General features: G+C 46.8%; 3 non-coding genes across 3 annotated transcripts; 1 reads left to right on the top strand and 2 right to left on the bottom strand.

Moving 5' to 3' along the window:
* Nucleotides 1-22,554: 22,554 nt before the first annotated feature.
* On the bottom strand, nt 22,555-22,626 carry Trnat-ugu (transfer RNA threonine (anticodon UGU)). The gene has a single exon. It is a non-coding gene; the product is annotated as a tRNA-Thr (tRNA).
* A 411-nt stretch (nt 22,627-23,037) lies between these two features.
* Nucleotides 23,038-23,109, bottom strand: Trnat-ugu (transfer RNA threonine (anticodon UGU)). The gene has a single exon. It is a non-coding gene; the product is annotated as a tRNA-Thr (tRNA).
* A 651-nt stretch (nt 23,110-23,760) lies between these two features.
* Nucleotides 23,761-23,832, top strand: Trnat-ugu (transfer RNA threonine (anticodon UGU)). Its single transcript has one exon. It is a non-coding gene; the product is annotated as a tRNA-Thr (tRNA).
* The last annotated feature ends 844 nt before the right edge of the window (nt 23,833-24,676 follow it).

The raw sequence follows: 24,676 nt of genomic DNA, 5'->3' as shown, positions 1-24,676 counted from the left end.
GGCCGTTGTGCACACTATCGGTGTAAAAGACGCACCCATTCAGATAGAATCTACATGACGGCAGCACTAGTACCTTCTTGTAGATAGCCCGCCGTAGAGACGGCTTTTTTTTTCAAAATCATTGTTTATTTTTCGTCTGCATCTGTGCGTCTGTGAGGGGGGGGGGGGAGCAGCGGCAACAAAACTTCACTGGCAACTTTTGAAAATTAACGACAAGCTGATGAAAGATGATAAGTTTCTAGCCGCGGTGGCTGCAAGCAGAACAGGAAAATATCGGCACTCATACCATCATGGAAGCAAGGGAATACTTCAAGCAGGACTTCAAGCTGGTTGCTATTGAACCATTGACACAGATAAAACTTAATTATGGAAAAAAACAAAACGAACTTCGTAACTTGTTAGCGCAAATGACAGTTGAGTCCATTGCGCCGTGTTTGTTCACTGGGTTTGTGTTTGTGTTTTGACGATAAAGGCAAAAATATAACGAATCCAGGTAGACATATATGAGACATACAATAAGCGGTCCAACGGAAAGACTCTTAAGGGGGAAATGCCAACGAAACGGTTGTTGGCGGATGAAAAGAGTCGCGATGGAATGAACAAAATTCCCAAAATATACCACGAAGGAATTGTTTTGAGGGAGCAGAGCAAGGGGAAATAGTGGCGGAGTTCACAAAACACTACGAAGACCTTTCTTTTTTCAGAACACCCCACCAAAAGTTTAAGCTGTCTCTTTTAGCACTATTGTCACTACTAGATGAAGGTATAAAGGATTAACTGCAACGTCGAATGACTTGGAAGGAAAGAGAGGATCGTATTGATACCTTAAATAACGGTAAGTCACCTAGTCTTACTTGGTTAAGAGATGCCGGTTTATGAGGCGTTTAGAGACCACACTACCCTAATTTTATGTTTTGTTGTATATGCATTTTTAAGAAAAGACCCTTGCGGATTTTCCAAAGCCCGCACAATTTGTATACTCAAAAGCAATAATACGGAACAACTCGCGAAATTCACTATATACCGACCCATGCCTACTATAAAATTTTTATGCAGGTGGCCGCAAAACAGTAAACAAGGAGTTATTGCAACCTCAGTGCGAAGCCTACAATCATGCGGTATAAAAGGAGGAAGCATGTAATAACCTCACGTGGCAAGGAGTATATCAGAATCTTGCGATGTAGACTTCAGGAGAATGGCTATCTTAAAGACTTTCTGAAGGATTTTGACCAGCTTTATCCTGGAACATCTCTGTACTAGAAAATTGCATTTAAAATTAGTGAAGATTGCATATGAAGACCGCACCACAAGAATTTTCATCAATGATCAATTCACCAAGTCAAAATGCGGGCATCGGTGCGTCAGGAGTGTGCCTTGTCGTATCCTCTTTTCGCTCTCCCTCTGGAGCCTTTATGAGCGAAAATAAGCTGGACACCCAGACACAGCGCTACACAATAAGATCTAATGAGGTCAAGGTTATGTCGCGTGCAGACGATGTGGCTTATTTTTTGCAAAAAGAGTGTGGCTGTACCGCGCTACGCATCCAACAGGCGTTTTGTGGCATGATTTGCAGTTCAGTATACTTAAGGAAATGTGTTGAGCTGTCGCACGGTGAAAGCTTGTGTTGCGAATGTTCTTGAAAACTTCACCTGAACAACGAAGCCAAATAAGCATCGGGGGTTGCAATTAGAGCAGTATTGAGACATCACGAAATAGTGCAGCGAAAGAGCAGAGGAAAAGTGAACGCAGCCGGGAAATGGGAGTGTAAAAGTTTATTTTTTAGTCGTTCCACTGTATAGGGTGTCTTTCTTGTGGTAAACTAATGGTATGTCATAAAAGCTCTGTATTACACTCGAATAAAGAATCAGACGTTCCACCCTGTCACAAACTCGAGCGTACGACGTCCAAATGTACCGTATAGCTTTTTCATATATATTGTACCGCGCCTAATTCTTGTACAGTCGTCCCATTCGTTCAGTTCGGTTCTATTCGGCCCGAGAAAACACGAACTCTCTCGAACGGAGCGGCGGTAACGCTACCACTCACCGGCTCGAGGCAAGAAAATACCAAAATAAAAGCTCCGCCGCTCAGCTTTCACCGAGGCTTCGAGTTCTTTCGAGGGGGCGAGCGTAGCTTTGCCAGTGCTAAGGCGCGTCGATGCTTCCAGAAGGGAGAAAGAGGGAAGTTGTGCTCTCGACGGCGGCTGGCACGTTGTGTGTTGTGCCCCCTCTCTCCGCGCCGGCAGTTCTAAAAAGATAATCCGCGCCGAAACTAATTAGCTACGTTTGGACATCGTGATGTGACAATGGCTTCTGCCAGTTTGTGCACCACACCATCTGCGACCCGCGCCCTGGAGGACTCCTACGTACTCCCGGGCCTCGAATCACCGTGATTGTTGCGGTCGGTCTGGCCTACGACCAAGCCACGCCTCACAGGTAGCCGAATCGCCTCCGACAGCGGTGCATCATCCGGCCCGGTCAATGAATATTGTGGGACGCTGTCTCCCATATGCATCGAACTGTTCGCTCTTTTTTAGCTAACTACTATACTTCGTAATACCAATTTGTTAACGCTCCTGATTGTATCATTTTGTCTACATTTGAAATGTTCCTCGCATTTGTATCCATTCTAAGTTTCCTCTCGTTTACGTGATATGACCTCGTGCTTGTACAGTGTTTTGCCTGTCCAAATATGTCTTTGTGTTGGTTTCCTTCAGGGCTCTGACTCATTCTTACCGCTCTGGTCGGCGAAAGCCGCACATCAGACGGCCACCCCCTTCGTCACCTGTGCCCTGTAGATTCTGTGGGGTTTTTTGTTCGCTTGAGTCGACTCCCCACATCTTCTAACAGTGCACCCAATTAGGAAACATTGAAAATTTCTGGCGTCCGTTACAGGACGTCTGATGTGAGCGGTGGGGAAGAGAAAGAGCCTAGAACTTTTGCGGCATAGGTTACTACTGCCTTTTAAGTTGGTGCTCTTGTTAGCTTTCTCTGAATACACATACCTAGCTGTAGGCTAGAGTATTGTGTCTTAGATTGCGGTAAATTCGCAATCATGGATCTAAAGAAAATTGTAGCGTTGGGCTGCCAACTGGGCCTGTCAGCGGACGAACTACGAAAGTGGGTCGCGCAGAAAGTAAAAGACGAAAATGAGAAAGCTTAGAAAGCTCGCGAAGAGGCTGAGAGAGCAACACAGGCAGCACGAGAAGAGTCTCAGAGGGCTGAAAGAGAAAGAGAGAAAGAATTTGAGAGAACAGTGGGAGCGAGAGAAAGTGGAGCGGTAAGAAAAAGCCCGCCAGGCAGAGGCCGAAAGGGAGCGACCGAAAGCGGAGCGAGTGGAGAAAGCAGGAAGTGAGAATATTGAGAAATTAAAAACAGAAGTCGAGGCACTACGGTTGGCGAGAGATTACGTCAGCCTATCGGAGCATAAGAGAAGAAGATAACGGCGTACGCCTGAACTCAAGCAAGCTCGTTGTGGCATTTGACAAAAAAACGATGATTTCGGTGCTTACATTCGTCGGTTCGAAGGAATAGCCAGAAGCCAAAATTGGCCGGAAGACCAATGGTGTATTGCTCTAAGTACCCGCTTAAGAGGCGAAACACTGAGCGTGCTTGGCAGATTGACACCAGAGGACGCCGCTGATTACGGCAAGGTCAAGGCCGCGCTGTTTGAAAGGTTTCGCTTCACAGTGGATGGCTTCCGAGAGAAGTTCAGAAGTGACACGCCCGCAGATGGCGAAACCGCCACACAATTTGTGGCTCGCCTGAGCCACTATTTCGACCGCTGGACAGAGCTAGCCGAAATAGAAAAGGAGTATGCGTCACTGCGGGAGCTGCTGATAAAAGAGCAATTTCTGAATGGGTGTCACCCATGTCTCTCAATGTACCTGAAAGAAGGAAGAGCGACGTCTCTTGGCGAAATGCTGGAACCGGCCGACCAGTACCTTGAGGCGAAGAGAAGCACCAATCTACGAAGGGCTAAAACGGAGAAACGAGAAGACTCTGGACGCATTGAGCCGGAAAAGAAAACGGCCGGACAGAAGCCCCCGCCCAAGTGTTACCTGTGTAACTAGTTGGGGCACCACGCAAACAACTGCCGCAGCAATTTCACAGGAAACAACGCTCCAAAATGCTTTAAGTGCGGGCGCCACGGACACAAGGCTGACGTTTGCAGGACCAACAACAAAGTGTCTCATGTTTCGTGCGTCTACGCACCACCTAAGCAGCCAAAGCCCGACGATATCAGTGAAGGCTTTGTAGAACTGAAGAATGGCAAGAAGATCCCGGTCGTGAACGCGGTCATTATGACGGGATCGGTGTTCCGAGGGGAGCGTATGCCCGTTGCTCAAGGAAAGGTGGCCGATCAAGACGTTTCAGTTTTGCGTGGCACGGGGTGCAGAGTAGTGACTGTGAGGAAAGATTTGGTACGAGACCAAGATCTCACCGGAGAGACTGTATGTTCCACCCCATGTTCGTTTCCGCGGCCATTACTACGTCTTGAAGCCTTTTTGTCTTTCTCTTAGCGATCTTACTATGTCTTGAAGCCATTTTATTTGCCTCTTAACGATCTGCCAGTAATAATCCGCTCCGATGAACAAAAATATGGTTATGGAAGCCTTTTGCTGGTAAGACTGCATCATGTCATCAGATATTATCAGTCTGGGAGCTATCGTTTCTCAGTTTTCATCTTGAGCAAGATAAAAACCGGTTATAACCTGTGCATAAAAAGGCTATACGGTTCATTTTTAATGGTTATGATCGAGACTTCTCACGTCTCCACATGCTCACTTGTCACTTCATTCTCTAGAACACCGCCGTACGCATGACAGTGTTATCTTGTTGCAAAAAAATTGTACACAAAACAACCCGCATTCACACGACCTAATCTTTCGCTGATGTGCCAGTCCGCACAACACGTAGGACAGATGCTTTGAACCTTGTACCCTTCAGATCTCGTTTGGATTGTTTCAAATTCCCTTTTCTTCCGGGCGTGGTGGAACTGTGTAACAAGCTTGATTGTGTCTTGCGTAGGCTGAATAGTGTATCGTTCGGAGATACTTTAATGTGTTAGTCACGAAATTGTGTGCACTATTGTTTGCTTCTGTGTAATTGCTGAATTTTTCTGTATTCTCTCCTGCAATGTCCCAGGCGGGAGACAGCAGTATATGTAAATAAATAAACAAATAAATAAACAAATAAAAATGTCCTGCACAACTCTGGGGTAGTGACTTCCAGTGCTTCAATTATAATCTCTTTTTCTGACGCAAGTCTCCTAATTATCACTTTCACATCCCTCATTTCCATTTTATCCTTGCCGCCAACGAACGGCCCAACGGTGAGCTTTTCGATTCCTTTCTCCTTCCATCCCAATTTTTGTGAGAAGCTTTCAAGGGTTAAGGATTTTTGGCTCTCACTGCCAGGCATTATTCCCGCATAGCACACCGATTTCTGCCTTGCATCCACGAAACCGAAGTTTGTAGCAACAAATGCGAAGAGGTGTTGTTTGTCTCTTGTGCTTGCGTATTGCACGACCGGTTGGTGCAGCTCTGCTCGACTGTTGATCGCCCTTGGAAATTGTTTCTCCATCACTCCGATCATGGTCGCGTTTTTTCAGCCAGCACATCCAAGCGGCGTGTCTTCTTTTAAGGTCTTCCAGAGAACTTTGCTCGGCAATATTGTGCCGTGGGAGTTGGTTTGGTACATCAGGAGCATTGCTTTTCGCAGATTACGCACTTGTTTTTCCCGACGCTTCGGAAACTATACATCCAGGACGTAGGTCTCACGTTCGTCCTGGGTACGCGATGGTCTTCTGCTAGGTTGCAGCTTCGGTCGTCAAATTCTTCTCTGCTGCCGATATGAGTTCGCAGAAAATATAACAGCCTCTGCAGCATTTAAATGCCGGCGTCCGATGCCGGCAGAGATAATGCTTTCGAATTATTTCTGTGATGGTTTCCTTCATTGTGAAGTCGACCATCGTATCCGAAGGCAAAGCTTTCTGGTTCAATGACAATGGCGTTAGCGCGTAGCTTTTCAGTTTTACTCCCAATGAGTCGAGTCCATGTTTATTGAGCTGCAACTATAGTTATAGAGCCGCTTGGTTCCGATGAGATATTTCCTGCCCTTGACACTTTAGCGACTTTTAAGCTCGTTCATATATACCTCTTGCAGATTCTCCTCTTTGCAGAAGACGGAAAAAGTTGTACGGCGTACTCACAATTCTCTTCTGCGTACTGCAACCCTTGTACAAGTGATACAGCTTCACCAGTTAACGATGCAAGCAAGTAATTAAGTTTTCGCGTCTGCGCCATGCTATCTATGTCGTGTACTTTTCTCACAAATGTATTCCAAAACTTAGCCAATTCATGAAAATTTATCTTTTTGAGCCTTGGTAGTTCGATTATATCACTTTATTCCGTGGGGTTATACATTTTATTTTAATAGTGCTAATATTGTCTCGTAGCCAAATAAGATGCAAGTTTCTTTAAGGACCAAGTTGATTGCAGCGCGAAATTCTCCGCTAAAGCTCAAATGACAATGCAAGTGACGCAGCAGCAGTCAAAGAAGTGACACCGGCAGACTTGCATCGGCGAATAGAATGCCGCGGCGTCTGCCCCACGGGCATATATCTTTCGGCGCGATTGCTTCCCGAACCGTCGAATTAATTCGCGAACACTGGAAATGAAAGATTATTATTCTAGGCTGGTGATGTCAAGAAAAAACACTGTCCCTCCCACGTAAGATAGCCCATTCGGCATGCACCCGCCGCGGGTGGAGGTGTTCTGCTGCTGAGCACGAGGACGCGGGATCGATTCCCAGCTGCGGCGGCCGCTTTTCTGGTGGAGGCGAGAAGCAAAAATGCCCGTGTGTACGAGATTTCGGCGCACATTAAAGATCCCCAGGTTGGTCAAAATTAATCCGGTGCCCTCCACTACGGCGCGCCTCATCGCCTGCGTTGCGTAGGCGCGTTAAACCCCACAATCAATCAATCATTCGGCATACAAAATACAGGGAATGAAACACGCACTTAGCCTGAAACACGGATAACAAAGCCGGGCGCTGCCAGACGGCACAAACAAAACACATAAGTAAACAAACAGAATGCATGGTTTTTGGCATTGCCCCCTATAAGAGAACATCGACAGAATGCTAAAATAAACTGGCAGTCCAAACAAAAAAGTCTGTTATCTCGCATAATAAGACTTCAGGAAAACCACATAGACGACTTGAATTCGTGTTCCATCCGCCATCGTGATGTGTCAGAATGACCGTCGGGAATCACTCCATAGATAACTTTGCAAACGCGACGTTGAATCTGGTAGAGTCCGAAATACTGTCGCAGGAGCTCCTCACTGGTCTGCGTATTCGAATGAGAGCCCAACCCACAAACGATCGCCTGGGTGATACTGAACGCATCGGATTCAGAGGTTGTAGCGTCCGGCATCTACCGACTGCTAGTCCGTACTACGTACTCCCGTGAGCTCACGTTTATGCACCACGGGAGCAGTGGCAAAAACCAACCGCTGCGGCGTGTCGTTGCGCTACGTCTGCTGTCGAGACCCCGCGCAGAACAGACGCGGCCTATCAGTACAGCAAATTGGCCGCTACCGCTCGCTTTTTTGCCACTGCGCTACGCTCCAATAAATTCGCGCCAGGGGTCCTCGCCACCTTCTCGCAGGCTGCTTGGCAGAAGAACTTCAATGGAAGCCACATGCTCACGCAAAAGGCGTAAACGCTGCTTCCCTGGTTGAACAGGGGCGCTAGTGATTATCTAGCACTTGTAGCTTTTGTCAACCCCTACGCATCATATATTGAAACAGAAAATGAAGCAGGAAGAAGTCTCACTATGCGGTTGAAAGGAATGCTACCAAACAAGAACTTTTCCAGGCTAAGAGCATAATTACAAAATTATACCACACTCTGAACATAAGCGACTTACAACATTATACCTGCCAACCTTACTGCTAAGGTTTTAGCAAACACTAAAGTGTTTATGTGTGAGTTATAATGACTTAAGAAACCTTGTTTCCCACTTGCAGCATACGTGCCATTTCGTAATTGCTCGGGAAAATCCAGCTTCATTATTCTTTCAAGTGCAATGCAGGCACTCATACCTTCAGTGTTCTAACAGGCCATTGCTATAAGAAATGCCATTTAACAGAAGCATTTGTACCGGTATCTCAGCATTGTGTAAAATTGGTAAAAACTATATTTACACTGAAAAAAGGTGAAGTGTGCGAGAAAACGTTTGTCAAACTTGAAAAAATCTCCTTTCTGGCTCATATTCACCTTGGAATTGCGCATTGTTGTGCTCGTAGTAAAAATATCAAATACAAGCCATTCAATAGTACCAATGATCACAGTTTATTTCAGAAAGTTTAATCAGAACAGTTTTTGTTTTAGCAGAGAAAAAAATTTTTTCAATTTGTACAGCGACACTACCTCACCCCGTTGTTCCACAGAGTCTTCTCTGCACGGCATGCACCAGCCTGCATGAAAGAGCCGCGAGCCAGTGGGTTTGCGCTAGAAGAATACGTTTCGCCGCAATGATAATTCGTAGCGTCAGTACAGGAAAAAGGAATAATTGGCGTGTTAGTGGGAAAAGTACAACATGCAGCTAACGGTGGTGCGCCCATTCTATGAGCGCGGGTAACGCAACGGGTGGCATGGACGTGCATGGACGTGCATTTAAAGAAGCAGGGTATGCTATACGCGGTATCTTTTAAGTATGCCGAAAATTATGAAATAAACAGCGGTTGAGTCATCGAGTTAAGCGAAGTTATTTGTATGCGTTAGCGGGATTTGCATAACCCGATGCTTTAAATGCACATCTGATGTGCAGCCGCTGAGTTACCCGTACTTATGGAATGGGCGCACCACCGCTAGCTCCACGTTGTACTTTTCCCTCTAACACGCGAATTCTTCCTTTTTCCTGTACTGACGCTACCAACTACCATTGCGGCGAAAGGTATTCTTGTAGCGCAAACCCGCTGGCTCGCGGCTCTTTCATGCAGGCAGGTGCATGCCGTGCAGAGAAGACGCTCTGTGGAACAACGGAGTGAGGTAGTGTCGCTTTACAAGTTGAAAAATAACTTTCTCTGCTAAAGCAAAAACTGTTCTGATTAAACTTTCTGAAATAAACTGTGATCATTTGTACTATTGAATGGCTTGTATTTGATATTTTTACTACGAGCACAACAATGCGCAATTCCAAGGTGAATATGAGCCAGAAAGGAGATTTTTTCAAGTTTGACAAACGTTTTCTCGCACACTTCACCTTTTTTCAGTGTAAATATAGTTTTTACCAATTTTACACAAAGCTGAGATACCGGTACAAATGCTTCATTGGCTGAGAGAATGTACTTGTGTTTGCTAAAAATGTTTGAAAATGCTCGACATCGTGTATTTTCCGAATGGCGTAATCACAGCAAAGAAAAGGAAAAATAATTTAAAAATTCGGCATAGAGCAGCCCAGGGCCCCGACATGATGTTCACAAAAAAAAAATGGTGGCCATTGTGAGAGAAGTTACTTTTTCATGATTTTTTTCACGGACGTAAGTTTGCTCTAAACCCTGGAGGTAAAAGGGGCTCTAGAAAAAGAACACAATTTTTTTTGGACAAAAACACTTCCAGGGAGCATTGTGGACCATGCGAGGATGACCCACAATTTTTACTGAGCAAATTCGTGATGGTCCATTTTACGGCTGGGACGTTTGGCATGGAATGACCCAATAGTAATTCTTGAAAAAGTATCTAAAGTGAGTCTGATGCCGAGGTTGTAGATTATAGTCAACTTAGGCCGGAGGCTCGGCGACAAACGTGCCGAATAAAACGCGTTCGTGAACGAGTATGCTGAAAGATCCTGCAATATATTTGGATGGTACTTTGAGTGAACACATCGTATGCCATAGAATTTTTTGGGTACGGCAAGCCCGCCAGCCGCATGTTAAAGGCAATTTGTTTTCACCAGGTTCCGATCGCTTCGGTGCAAGGGCAGTGCCTCAAAAAGATATCACGAAGATAACTGTGGTTCTCACCACCAGCATTACCTGGGACGGCTCCACCCCCCAACTTTGCCGTTTCTTCGGCTTCTAATGCCCCCCAAGGAGGCCCGACAAGCGTGGTGCTCCAGTTACGCAGTTTTAATAAAAAGGCGGCTACCGGTGGTAAGGTCACCGTCGATTAGTGCCCTTCGATTGAAAAACATTGTGTTTCCCGCAAGAATGACGGCTCTTCCACGGCCAGAGTGACCAGGTTCGGGTGTTTATACAAATATGAGCCTACCCAGTGAACTTCTGCACGTGCATAGACGACCTCACTTAGAAAGAAAGCTTCTTGATGCAAACCGAAAGTCGACAAAGTTTTCGCATGTGTAAATGAGTGAAAATGCTCAAAAATAAAGAATGCTATCCGAGCAGGGGTTGAGGCACCTGTCTGGATTAATTGAGCACGTGGTGGTATTCATACCTAGGGAGCGGTTCTAGATTTCACTGTGCATTCTTGTTGCAGGCCAGTATTATAGGTAATGATTGATACAATCGACGCTGACATTTACAACCACTGCTTTTTATATGAACAATCGGAGGCCCCACTGCGAACGAAGCGCCGCACGCAAGTTTAGGGACTAAACTTAGCCTCACCTGACGGAGCGCGCCTTCAATACACGGATATTTTTGGCAGCTTGGCTCCCATTGTTACCGGCTGCGATGGGCAGGTGGCTGTCTATAACGCCTGTCGTGGTCTGGAGAGGCTCTTGTACTCCTTGAATACGTCAGGTGATATGACGTCACGGTAGTAAAAAGCCACGCTGCCACCACGAAGCGAAGCTCAGCAGATTCAAACGCGGTATTTTTTATAGGACCTGTTAGTTGCAGAGCAGCCCGCCGTCCGTCATCTGCACATGTCTCTTGAAGATTGTCCGGTGCCAGATGGACGCTCAGGAATACCTGAAGCACAAAGCAAAAAGGGTTGGTCACCATTTTGCTTCTTGTGCGGCAGCCATGCCCATTCAATGGCGAGCTTTGTCGTGTCGGGTGTAGGTCGCTCAGCGTGCCTCTAGTCAGGTTGGGGGGTCACGTCAGGGTTAGATCATGTCATCCGGCTGTGGTGGTTTCGTGAATCACGGTTTTCCGGCGTCGTTGTAACGTTGGCGGGTTTCCTTTTTTCACCGCAAAGCAACTTCACCTACAGAAGGTACAGCTTTCAGTATTTTCCCTTACGTGGGCTTGAGGATCACTCACGCGTGAATTCGCCGTTTCTGCGGCAACTAGGCGATCGGGTTGGGTAGATTGACGGTGAAAGCTGCAAGCGTGTTAGACCTTGGTTGCTGCTGGACTACAGAGGTGGGAAGGGGGTGCTGTGCGTCTTCTCAGAGTGCTCGCAGCCCTAGTCGTTTGTAGGGGCCCCGATGGTAGATATGTATGGCTTCTCCGCTGTGGTAATACAGCGGACGACAATAGGGTGTCGCCCCACATCGGTCTTCCTCAGGTGGAGGGTGGCCGGTAGGAGGTCGGATAGGCGACGTGGGACGGTAGTACGAAGCCTCCGGGTGACGAGGTACTTGTTGGGGAGGACGACGTACACCATACGCGCGGGCCATGGCTGGCCATAGAAGTCCCAGGTGTTTGCTGCACTTCTCCTCTGATCACGCCTGTAAGGGATTGATTGATTGATTGATTGATTGATTGATTGATTGATTGATTGATTGATTGATTGATTGATTGATTGATTGATTGATTGATTGATTGATTGATTGATTGATTGATTGAAAATGTCTTTATTCAAAAGAAAAGAAAAAAAGAGGGAGGAAAGAAGGTGGCTCTGCCAATTCCAGGATTCCACTGGCTTTATATGCCGGTATGGCTCTGTCTACCAGCCATCGCTGGCGGGTAGGCGCATCGCTGCGCGGGATGGCCTGCCGCTGCTCCCTTGATGTGTTTGTGAGTGGGTGCACTGTTGGTGTGTACTGGCATGCCCATACTGTACGGTACGCGTCCGCCCCCTCGCGGCCGTGCGGGCAAAACGTAGAATATAGCGTAGGGCACCTGCATTGTAGTCTAGTCAGTAGGGGTAGTATGTCCGTCGGTAATCTCCTGAGAGTGAGCTCTTCTTCTTTAGCGAGGCTTTTGTCCGGTGGTCGAAATTTTCTTCTGTTAAGCCTGCATATGCCTAAATATTCTGCGAAGGTTACGCTCACCATGCCCAAGGACGGGGATTGGTACAAAAGGGCCGGTATAAGAAGACCTCGGGCTGTGTCATCGGCGGCCTCATTCCGCTTTTGACCCGTTTTTCCTGGCGTCCATCGCCACCTCTCTCAAGCCGCTGTGCTCTCCCGAGGTTATTGAGCATTGCTTGTGTTTTCTGAAGAATGATTTTCAGACCTACGAATGTACTCTGCTTGTTCAGTGCGGTAATCATGCTTTGCCATTCTTCCCCCGAGTTACTTAGCAAGGAAACGTCATCAGAAAATCTGAGGTTACTTAGCTTTACTAACACGTACGCCCACCTGTTCCCAATGGAATGTTCTGAATAGCTCTTGCAAACATGCTGTTTATGCCATAGCAGAGATTATGTCACCTTTTCTGACGCCCGTTCTTCTGGGTAATTTAATTCTCTCCTTGTGGAGGACTATTATAGCTGTGGACTCATCGTAGATATCCTCTGGTATTCTTACGTAATGCTCGCCTACACCTTTATTGCGCAATGCCTGAATGACTGCTGAGGTTTCGGCAGAGTAAAATGTTTCGCATAATCTATGAAGGCTATATTTAGTGGTTCAGTATACTCCGCGCATTTCTCTATGACATGATTGGTCGTATTAATATTGTAAATTGTTGAATAGCCATTACGAAGCCCAGATTGTTCGATAGGATGACTGAATTCTAAGGTTGCCGAAATTCTGTTAGCGATGACCTTTGTAAGTACCTTGTAGACGACTGACCGTAAGCTGATCAGCCTGGAATTTTTCAAGTCCTTCATGTCACCTTTCTTATGGATTAGGATGATGTTCGCGCTCTTCCAAGATTCCTGTAGACATCTGGTCGTTATACATTGCGTTATTAGGCATTCTCAGATAATACCTTTCAGCCTACCATTCTCCCTGAAGAGGAAAGTGTATGACAGCTGCATCTTACCGGTACTCACCTACGGGGCACAAACGTTGGGGTTCACTAAAGGGTTCAACCTAATTTGAGGACAACTCAGCGAGCAACGGAACGGAAGATGATAGGTGCAACGTTAAGGCAAAAAAAAGAGAGCGGAGTGGGTCAGGGAACACGCACGTCTTAACGACATATCACAAGAAGTTGAGAAGAAATTGGCGTGGGCAGGGCATGTAATCCGAAATCAAGGTAACCATTGGTCATTACGGGCAAAAGAGGGGATCCCCCGAAAAGGCAAGCGTGGCAGGGGGCAGCAGAACGTTAGGTGGGTAGATACCGTCAAGAAATTCGCTCGGATACATTTATCGCAGTTATCACACGATCGGGATAATTGCAGATCTATGGGTGAGGCATTTGCCCTGCAGTGGGCGTAGAGATGCTGATGATACATGAATGAACTAGGTAAAAAGTGTTAAACCTGAGCCATTTTAACACGAAAGCGTTTTATGCCAGGTACACAAGATCCCATTGGCGTCATATCCGTCACGGAAATGACGTCGCCAGAAATAAAACTCCCACCTCCCCTCGTGGGAACCCCTGTGTAGATGCGACGCATAGGCGGAGGGGCGGAGGGACCGCGTTTTATAGCGCGCATAACGTTGAGGGGACTGCGTAAGCCGGTCCCAGTCGATGACGAAGTTGGCGTACTTGTAAAGCGGCGTGGACTCTAGGTGTTTGAGCCAAGCGTGGATGTTGCTTCGCCGGAGAATGGCACACCGGTTATATGCGCAGCGCGCCCGAAGGAGAGGAAACCGCGGAAGAGAGAGTACTGCACATGCGCCGGCCCCAGCGCGTCTGCCGCGGCTATGACGCAACGTGCCGCGCAATGACGCAACACAATCCAACACAATCCACTTTAATTCAATCCAATCCAAATCCAATCCAATCCAATCCAAGCCAAGCCAAGCTAATCCAATGCCCCTCACGAGAGAGTGTTCGCTATCGTAGGGGAGAGGGGGTGAGCGGCGGAGAGCGCAGCTGGCGCGGCAAGGAGAATGGGGGAGGGGTGGACAACGCCGACGACGACGACGACAACGACGACGACGCCGGAGAGACAAGGCGAGTGAATCAGATGCTCTGCATCTAATATTTCAATAGGCGCGGCTCCGCCCGGATTCGAGCCACGAACTCTCTCGTAGCAACGGGAGGTCCTTAGCGCTATACTAACTCGGCTATGAATTAGAGCGTAAATAGATCTACGAAGGCGCCTTATATATTTCCCACTACTTTCGTTTGCATTGCGATGGTGCTGCCGTCTAGGAGAGCCGAAGCGAAGTAGTTCATCATGACGCTAATGAGCGCCGACAGTTGGCGCCTCGATGCTAGCGTCTTCGTGTATCCGGTGCGCGGGTGAATTGAGGCGCCCTACGCCACCTACTGCTTTCGGTTTCGGTTTTAGTTCGGTTTCGTTCGCACGGTTTTCAAGGGGCTGTGGTCTCAGTCGGATTTACGCAATGTTCCAGCGCGTGCAAACCAGTGTCTAACGTTGATGCTTCTAACGGTGCCACACGGACGAAATATAAATAGCGATGTGCAAATTGATATGGATGTAGAATAACCATTTAATTGCTCCTGTGAAGGCACATTTCACTGTCGTGCTTTACCTATTCGTATGAAAGAGGCATCAACCACATTTTTTTTCTGTGGGCCGTAGGCCGTTTTCATGCAATTCGTCGGCCATTTTGTGCTGCGTCTGTACGCCAGGGATGCCGGACTTGCGTCCAACTGAATTCAGTAAGGCCGAGTTCAGACTAAAGTCGCATCCACCGTAAGCGGCGTATTTATCGCAATCTGAGCAACCGCTGGAACTTCCGTTTACGCAGCTAGCAACCCAGTATGTTCACATTGAGCCCTTCCCTAAGATATGCATTTTACGACAAGCCAATCACCGCTCTGCGGCAACTGCGTTCCGCATTTTTCATTATGGCGCCGATCAGAAAGCGGCTGTTAGCGGGGGTCGAGGCTCTTCAAGCCCAAAATGAGCTTATCCTCGTCTACGCGCTAACTGACATGGATGCAGGCGTCGTGGAACTATGTGGGTTCGTCAAGTCTTCTTCGGTAAAACCTTTGACGGAGATTCCCACAATCTTTTTGCAAAGCTGAGGACAGGTGATACTGTGTTGTTCTACAACGCTGCATCGGCAGATGCCTGCGATGGCGGTCACCGGATGAAAAATCAACTGGGAAGGCCGGAAGGCCCGTGACCGGAAAGTGAAAACCGAAACTGCTCTGCCCATTGGCTCCGCCGTAACAGTCGCATCTGTGCTTGTCGTAAAAGTTGCGGAACTTCCAACAATTACGCCCCTCCTGACCGCAAACGGTGCGTACTTTACGCTCAATGCAGCGATAGTATGCAAAAACTCGTCGTGTTTTTTGCGTTTACGCTTACCATCCGTACAAACAATGCGACGTATCGCACATAGTCTGAACGCGGCCTAACACTTTGGCGTTAAAGCTTACCGTTCAGTCGAGCAACATGTCAACCACCTGTGAATTGCTGCGTCGGCATTGGGATCAAAATTTTATTCTGATGATGATGATGATGATGATGGTGGTGGTGGTGGTGGTGGTGGTGGCGACGACGACGATGACGACGATGAAATTATTGATGAAGACCACGGTTAGACAAAAAGAAAATGGACCAAACGTAAAATAGTTGAATGGCGCATGTGAATAGGGAAACAAGAGCAATAATTTGAGCAAAAAAGTATTTTTAGGGTGGAGCATCTTTTTGAACACACTTTAATGCCTGCTTTGCTTTCTTTTTTGGACTTTTGGTTTTGCTAGAAATATAAATACAATGAGAGAAGTTTCCCTTTCTGATAACAGCCGATTTGGTGGAAACATTTTCATTTCATTGATGCAATATAGTACCGACCCTGTTTGTTTGTATTTCTAGCTTACTCTCCTAATGACGTCCCACTGTACTTCCGTATAGTAGAAGGCAGTGGCGGTCCCAAGGGGGGGGGGGCGAAGGGGGCGGTCGCCCCCCCCCCCAAAGAGGTCCTCAGTTTCTTATTTTTAGTTTTTTTAAGCATTCCACTTGCGCGAAGTTAAATCCCAGCGGGTTGCACCGCATACGCGCACACGCCTCCATGGTTATCACCACCTCCGCAGAATTGGCGCAAGGAGGGGAACGATTCTTAATTCGCCTCGCCCCCCCCCCCCCTCCCCCAAAAAAAAAAAAATCGCCCCCCCCCCAAAACCGACCTCTGGGACCGCTACTGGTAGAAGGCCGACCTACTTTCGCCATTGCGTCTCTCAGAGGTGGCAAACAGACGAACAATAATCATTTGTTTATACTGTCAAATCAGATTATATTCTACGGCGTTTCTTTTTGTATGCATCAGCACTTACACCCACCGGTAACTGTGTAAAAACACAACCTTTCAAAACCCGGCGCCTGCCAAGGGAGTGTGCGTGAAACAGATAGTTATAGTATGCGGATTGCACTGGTCAATCGGAGGAGGCAGACGCTTCGACCAAATGATAGATAAGACGTTACGTGCAGTCGGGTAATTTACATGGAAAAAGTAAACATCGTTAAAATTCTTCTTTGAGCTTGATGGAACACTTCGTAGCAGAACAAATTGACCTAAAAAATTAGCTGCATACCTGCTCATTTCGTTGCAAACGTCGTCTAAAGACGATACTTGTCTGCACGAAATGTCGCCCTTTCCTTTCACGCCAACTAATTATGCTATTCCTCTCCATCTCTCTCCTCCCACCATCAGCACGCTTGAGGTTGGCTGAAGTCAGTTCAAATTTACCGCGTTCGACGGCTCCTAGCGCTTTTCAAGCGTCATCTACTGGAACTGTTCGCTACTGTTGCTGTTTGCCTTCTTGTATTACCGCCAGGCGGGCCTAGTTCCCCGCGCGTCAGCCGTTGCATGCTCTTCTCGTAGACGCGCTGTTTCTCATGAAGGCGACAGATGGCGCGTGCGTCGCGACCTAGGCGGCTTAGGCAGACGACAACCACCTCCGCTCCGTTTGCGGGTGGTCGGCTACACGAAATAGTGTGTCAACGCCCTGCGCGTTTGAGAGTGTGGACGAAAGCACCCCAAGTGAAAATAATTATTCTTTTCCCCGAGACCTTGCTTCGAGTGGCTTGCTTTCGTTGGAAATAAATTCTACCCCGTTCGGAACCTCGGCAGTGTGAAGTTCTGTTCTTCCATTCTGTAGCTACTTATTCGCTTGTTTTGATGGGGCGCATTCGCTCTTTATTGGTGAGCCTGATGTAGATTGGTGGCAAAGCACTGTTTGGCTCCTAGATGCACGACGGGGTATGGTTCAGCCAGGAAAAAAAGGCGAAGAAGCCTCTCTCTTCGCCGTTCCGGACGACGATGAACGCCGCTTTGCTTGCAGCGTTTGATCCCATGAGCTGACAAGGCTCTGGAAAATAACGCCGTTCTCTGTGAGGATAATTTTGCCAAAACGTTTATATAGCGTGCCCACAAGCACATTATTACGGGGAAATAGTGCATATTCCCCGCGGTCGCCATACCTGACTCACGATGCTATTCCGACAGTGTTCCCCAAATGTTCCTGCCTACCTTTCGAGGAAACTTCCGTGCAAGCGAAAAACAAAAACGTAGAGTGGTTGTGTTTCTAGTAAGTGAAGAGCATATGACGATGGCATTAGTGATGACCAGAACTGAAAAGCCAACGCATCAACATCGCAACGCAGCGGCAGCTTCGACGATTTGGACAATATGAGGGATCTGCCAAGCAAGTATTGGACTAAGCACTGTGTTGCAAATGCGCTTAGTGTTGTGGCGGTTTCTGTTTGTACTTCAGTTTGTACTCGTTCCTAAGCCAGCAAAAGCTACGGGGAGCGCTTATTACATTCTAAAATTTTGAAAACGAAAACCTTTTTAGGCTTTCTGTTGATGTGCTGTTGAAGGTACTGTCGAAGTTCGCGGCCGCACCCAGTAGACCACTGCCACCGGTAGCCCCGCCCAACACTTGACCAGACGTTTCAAGATCATTTCCTGAAATCAAGCATGCATATTTGTGTTGTCAAATTTAAATAACGCCAACCTTAATAGCCAAGGACGGCCCGGTATCGCGATGGCCCGCTATCGCTCAGCGAATGTGGGCGCTTCGCTTCAGGTAGAGCTTTTACTACTTTTTTTGGAGTTGCCTCTACCCCTCCTGGGGCAACCTGTACGCCTCCTCAGGATTGCCTCTACGCCTCCTTACATCTTGGCTCCTCAAGGGAAGGCCAATAACACGATGGAGGGATGAAATAGGAAAATTCTGTGGCGAACAGTGGACTCGAACGGCGCAGGACAGGAGCGGTTATTTATTTATTTATTTATTTATTTATTTATTTATTTATTTATTTATTTATTTATTTATTTATTTGTGGAATACTGCAGGCCAAAAGGCCCAAGCAGGAGTGGCCCAAACACAACTACAAGATCAGTACATGAGTGACACAGCTTGACTAAAATACATCTGCGTAAGAGGATAGCGAGTAGAAGAAAAACATCACAACAACAAAAAAAAGCAAGCAATAATCGGAGGGGGGGGGGTGTCAGCATTCACAGAATTAAACATTTGGTTCATCAAGATCTAAGGTTTGGAGGTAATCAGAGGGCAAGTTGCTGCATTCTGTGACAGTTCTTAGAAAAAAGGAAAAATCAAATAAATCTGTCCGCGCAAAATACAGAATTGAAGATAGGACATGGAAATGTCGTGTTTGCCCGGTCGAAACTGGGGTAACGTAATGTGATGGGTCTAGACCAAGTTTGTTGTTAATTAGTAAGTACAAGAATTTTAGACGTAGAAGCTGGCGCCGCGATTGTAGTATTTGGAATACATTATCTCGCATAAGTTTAGTAACTCATGTTCCGCGACCATACTTCGAGAAAATAGAACGGACTGCTCGTCTTTGAATCTTTTCGACGAACGTCAACGGTTGAAAGTCAACGGAGGAGGCCTTCGCGCTGCAGTGGGCCTGGGCCGGCTCATTATGATTATCACGAAGTCGTTCCGTAGTTTCATTGATATGAAGCTTGAGTTTCATTGGGCGAGGTCTACGTATACCCGAAGCGCATTGTCGTTATCTTCGTGCATATAGCCCCAAACTACGACTGTCGCAGCAAGTTTCTAGACTTGAATGCGTATCCCATGATACTTAAAACTAAAAAAGAAGCATAATATACTGTTGTGTTGCTAGAAACTGTTAACATGTGCGGTTATAAGCAGCTTGTTGTATCTATTAAAAAGGGTATACAACCAAAAACCATCAGTTTTTAGTTTAGTTGTATGTTCTATAGAAAGCCACTGGACATGGAATCGGCCTCCTTATTAACGCCGAAACAGGAGCCGCCGTGTGGTACCCTGCTTTAAGGATGTCGGGATCTCGGATTCGCAGAACTTTGAAAAAAAGAACAACATTGTAGAACTTAGGCGTGAGTGGCCAGCAGTTTGTTCACTACACGAAAGCTTTTAAATTATTCGTCTTCCGGGCACCTTTGGCATTTTTCCTGGTGTTATTCGCTGGTTCAAGGCGTTCGCGTAGTTTGGTGATCGATGCGCAGGCTTCAAGCTACCGATAACGGTTCGTGCAAACGTTTCAGCGAAGACAGTTGCCTACGTCAGGGCAAACCCTCACCCTCGCCTGGTGGGCGCACTTTATAAGGGGAAGGTCGCCAGGTGAGAAGGGAGAAGGAAGTGGAATGCAGGAAGCAGATTGGTTTGGGAGCATGTAGGGGGAGATATTGAGGAGGAAGGAAGGTTGTATAGTTTGAGTTGTATTATATATATATATATATTTGTAAATGAGGGGCTCGTTGAAAATAAGACAGAAATAAGAGTTGGCAGTCAAGAAAACCTCGGACAGCAAAGGGGGGGATGTTGTAGGTCATTGAAACAGATAAAGAATTTGACAAGAAAGTAAGTTCCAAATTCTTTTTCTGTTTCAATGACCTACGACATCCTCCCCTTTGCTGTCCCAGGTTTTCTTGACTGCCAACTCTTATTTCTGTCTTAGGTAAATATATATATATATATATATATATATATATATATATATATATATATATATATATATAGATATATATATAGTAAGGAAATGACGGGCTCCTTGAGGAAATACAGAAAGATAGGTCAGCAGTCTACAACGCCAAATATAAATAGCCCAGAAAGTGAAGGAGAACACAGTCGCCCAGATAGCCGAATGGGTAAGGCATTCGACATGTAATCGAAAGGCGTGGGTTCGGTCCCCACTCTGGGCGCGTGTTTTTCTTTCTTTCTTTCTTCTGTATATTAAAAAAAAATGTTTACTTCATTAACCGTAGTGAAAAAGAAAAGAGCCTAACCACACCCCTATGCCTCCTTTGGCGTTGTAGACTGCTGACCTATCTATCTATATATATATATATATATATATATATGTCACGGTGTCGAACCGGAACCGAACCGAAAGCCGGAACTGAACCGGTATTTTTGTCGGAACTGAACATAAAAAAGAAATAACAGTTACTGGTCCATGCCGAAGCGGTTAGACCCGTAGTTATTGATATTGCCCAGTCAATGCACTTCAGGCCTTTTTTCTTTCACGCACTATCAACTTCGTACCCGCTCCGGCACTTCCATCTCCACACAACTGAACACTTTCACGCTCTATGTAACTACAGGGGAAATGAATGAGCATCAATATAGCAATGGTCGGTTACTGCTGAAAGCGCGAGCGTAGTGCAAGCTGACCAAACAAAATGTCATTCTCGGCAGCTTGCAGGGGATATAAAACGACTTTGCCCTTCCCTAGCTGCGACTTTATTAGAGCAGTCAGGTTGCAGGAGTGCTCCACTGCGGAGCAACGAAAGCCCACGCCCAATGTATGCAAACGTTTTGCATTTCATAAGTTGTTTAAAGGTACGACACCTGCAAATTGTTAACACTTGACGAGTGTGACCGCACGAGCTGCTCAGTGGCTAAGCCGTTTGCTGCTGACCACAAGTGGCCTCGATCTCCCTTCCCAACGACCGTTTTTCTGAAGTAGATGGAAATCGAAAACGTCCGTGTGTCGAGATTTTTATCCACGTTTAATATCACCAGCTGGCTATAATAAGTCTGCCGGCGTCACAACATGAAGGTGGGCTTATATATATATATATATATATATATATATATATATATAGGGTTTGGAAATGAGGGGCTCGTTAGAAAATACAGAAAGAAATGCCGGCAGTCTACATTTGCCGGCAGTGTACTGCCGCATTTCTTTCTGTATATGTATATATATATATATATATATATATATATATATATATATATATATATATATATATATATATACAGAAAGATAGGGCAGCAGTCTACAACGCCAAGGAGGCATAGGGGTGTGGTTAGGCTCTTTTTCTTTTTCACTACGGTTAATGAAGTAAACATTTTTTTTTAATATACAGAAGAAAGAAAGAAAGAAAAACACGCGCCCAGAGTGGGGACCGAACCCACGCCTTTCGATTACATGTCGAATGCCTTACCAATTCGGCTATCTGTGCGACTGTGTTCTCCTTCATTTTCTGGGCTATTTATATTTACTAGAAGTGTATCTGACGCTTGAGGGTGGTAGCCAGCGCCACTCTGACTACACGGGGAGAAGGGGACCTTCTTTTCAACCCCCGGGGCGTGACTCGAGCGTCTACAGCCTGTCATGAGCGGGTAACTGGCGGGAAGCCCTCTTATACTACCTAGGCATCAAGGCTGCCAGAACCGAGACCCTCGCTAGGCTTTCGCGGAATAATATAGTAAGGAAATGAGGGGCTCGTTGAGGAAATACAGAAAGATAGGGCAGCAGTCTACAACGCCAAGGAGGCATAGGGGTGTGGTTAGGCTCTTTTTCTTTTTCACTACGGTTAATGAAGTAAACATTTTTTTTAATATACAGAAGAAAGAAAGAAAGAAAAACACGCGCCCAGAGTGGGGACCGAACCCACGCCTTTCGATTACATGTCGAATGCCTTACCAATTCGGCTATCTGTGCGACTGTGTTCTCCTTCATTTTCTGGGCTGTTTATATTTACTAGAAGTGTATCTGACGCTTGAGGGTGGTAGCCAGCGCCACTCTGACTACACGGGGAGAAGGGGACCTTCTTTTCAACCCCCGGGGCGTGACTCGAGCGTCTACAGCCTGTCATGAGCGGGTAACTGGCGGGAAGCCCTCTTATACTACCTAGGCATCAAGGCTGCCAGAACCGAGACCCTCGCTAGGCTTTCGCGGAATAATATAGTAAGGAAATGAGGGGCTCGTTGAGGAAATACAGAAAGATAGGGCAGCAGTCTACAACGCCAAGGAGGCATAGGGGTGTGGTTAGGCTCTTTTTCTTTTTCACTACGGTTAATGAAGTAAACATTTTTTTTTAATATACAGAAGAAAGAAAAACACGCGCCCAGAGTGGGGACCGAACCCACGCCTTTCGATTACATGTCGAATGCCTTACCAATTCGGCTATCTGGGCGTCTGTGTTCTCCTTCACTTTCTGGGCTATTTATATTTACTAGAAGTGTATCTGACGCTTGAGGGTGGTAGCCAGCGCCACTCTGACTACACGGGGAGAAGGGGACCTTCTTTTCAACCCCCGGGGCGTGACTCGAGCGTCTACAGCCTTTCATGAGCGGGTAACTGGCGGGAAGCCCTCTTATGCTACCTAGGCATCAAGGCTGCCAGAACCGAGACCCTCGCTAGGCTTTCGCGGAATAATTTAGTAAGGAAATGAAGGGCTCGTTGAGGAAATACAGAAAGATAGGGCAGCAGTCTACAACGCCAAGGAGGCATAGGGGTGTGGTTAGGCTCTTTTTCTTTTTCACTACGGTTAATGAAGTAAACATTTTTTTTTAATATACAGAAGAAAGAAAGAAAGAAAAACACGCGCCCAGAGTGGGGACCGAACCCACGCCTTTCGATTACATGTCGAATGCCTTACCAATTCGGCTATCTGGGCGACTGTGTTCTCCTTCACTTTCTGGGCTATTTATATTTACTAGAAGTGTATCTGACGCTTGAGGTCCCCTTCTCCCCGTGTAGTCAGAGTGGCGCTGGCTACCACCCTCAAGCGTCAGATACACTTCTAGTAAATATAAATAGCCCAGAAAGCGAAGGAGAACACAGTCGCCCAGATAGCCGAATTAGTAAGGCATTCGACATGTAATCGAAAGGCGTGGGTTCGGTCCCCACTCTGGGCGCGTGTTTTTCTTTCTTTCTTTCTTCTGTATATTAAAAAAAATGTTTACTTCATTAACCGTAGTGAAAAAGAAAAAGAGCCTAACCACACCCCTATGCCTCCTTGGCGTTGTAGACTGCTGCCCTATCTTTCTGTATTTCCTCAACGAGCCCCTCATTTCCTTACTATATTATTCCGCGAAAGCCTAGCGAGGGTCTCGGTTCTGGCAGCCTTGATGCCTAGGTAGCATAAGAGGGCTTCGCGCCAGTTACCCGCTCATGACAGGCTGTAGACGCTCGAGTCACGCCCCGGGGGTTGAAAAGAAGGTCCCCTTCTCCCCGTGTAGTCAGAGTGGCGCTGGCTACCACCCTCAAGCGTCAGATACACTTCTAGTAAATATAAATAGCCCAGAAAGTGAAGGAGAACACAGTCGCCCAGATAGCCGAATTGGTAAGGCATTCGACATGTAATCGAAAGGCGTGGGTTCGGTCCCCACTCTGGGCGCGTGTTTTTCTTTCTTCTGTATATTAAAAAAAATGTTTACTTCATTAACCGTAGTGAAAAAGAAAAAGAGCCTAACCACACCCCTATGCCTCCTTGGCGTTGTAGACTGCTGCATCTTTCTGTATTTCCTCAACGAGCCCCTCATTTCCTTACTATATTATTCCGCGAAAGCCTAGCGAGGGTCTCGGTTCTGGCAGCCTTGATGCCTAGGTAGCATAAGAGGGCTTCCCGCCAGTTACCCGCTCATGACAGGCTGTAGACGCTCGAGTCACGCCCCGGGGGTTGAAAAGAAGGTCCCCTTCTCCCCGTGTAGTCAGAGTGGCGCTGGCTACCACCCTCAAGCGTCAGATACACTTCTAGTAAATATAAATAGCCCAGAAAGTGAAGGAGAACACAGTCGCCCAGATAGCCGAATTTGTAAGGCATTCGACATGTAATCGAAAGGCGTGGGTTCGGTCCCCACTCTGGGCGCGTGTTTTTCTTTCTTTCTTTCTTCTGTATATTAAAAAAAATGTTTACTTCATTAACCGTAGTGAAAAAGAAAAAGAGCCTAACCACACCCCTATGCCTCCTTGGCGTTGTAGACTGCTGCCCTATCTTTCTGTATTTCCTCAACGAGCCCCTCATTTCCTTACTATATTATTCCGCGAAAGCCTAGCGAGGGTCTCGGTTCTGGCAGCCTTGATGCCCAGGTAGCATAAGAGGGCTTCCCGCCAGTTACCCGCTCATGACAGGCTGTAGACGCTCGAGTCACGCCCCGGGGGTTGAAAAGAAGGTCCCTTTCTCCCCGTGTAGTCAGAGTGGCGCTGGCTACCACGCTCAAGCGTCAGATACACTTCTAGTA

Source organism: Haemaphysalis longicornis, unplaced genomic scaffold, assembly GCF_048455015.1.
Source record: "Haemaphysalis longicornis isolate Haplotype H1 unplaced genomic scaffold, Haemaphysalis longicornis Haplotype H1 scaffold_8, whole genome shotgun sequence".
NCBI lineage: Eukaryota > Metazoa > Arthropoda > Arachnida > Ixodida > Ixodidae > Haemaphysalis > Haemaphysalis longicornis.
Note: the sequence above shows the minus strand (reverse complement) of the source record. Positions and strands in the feature narration are given on the sequence as shown.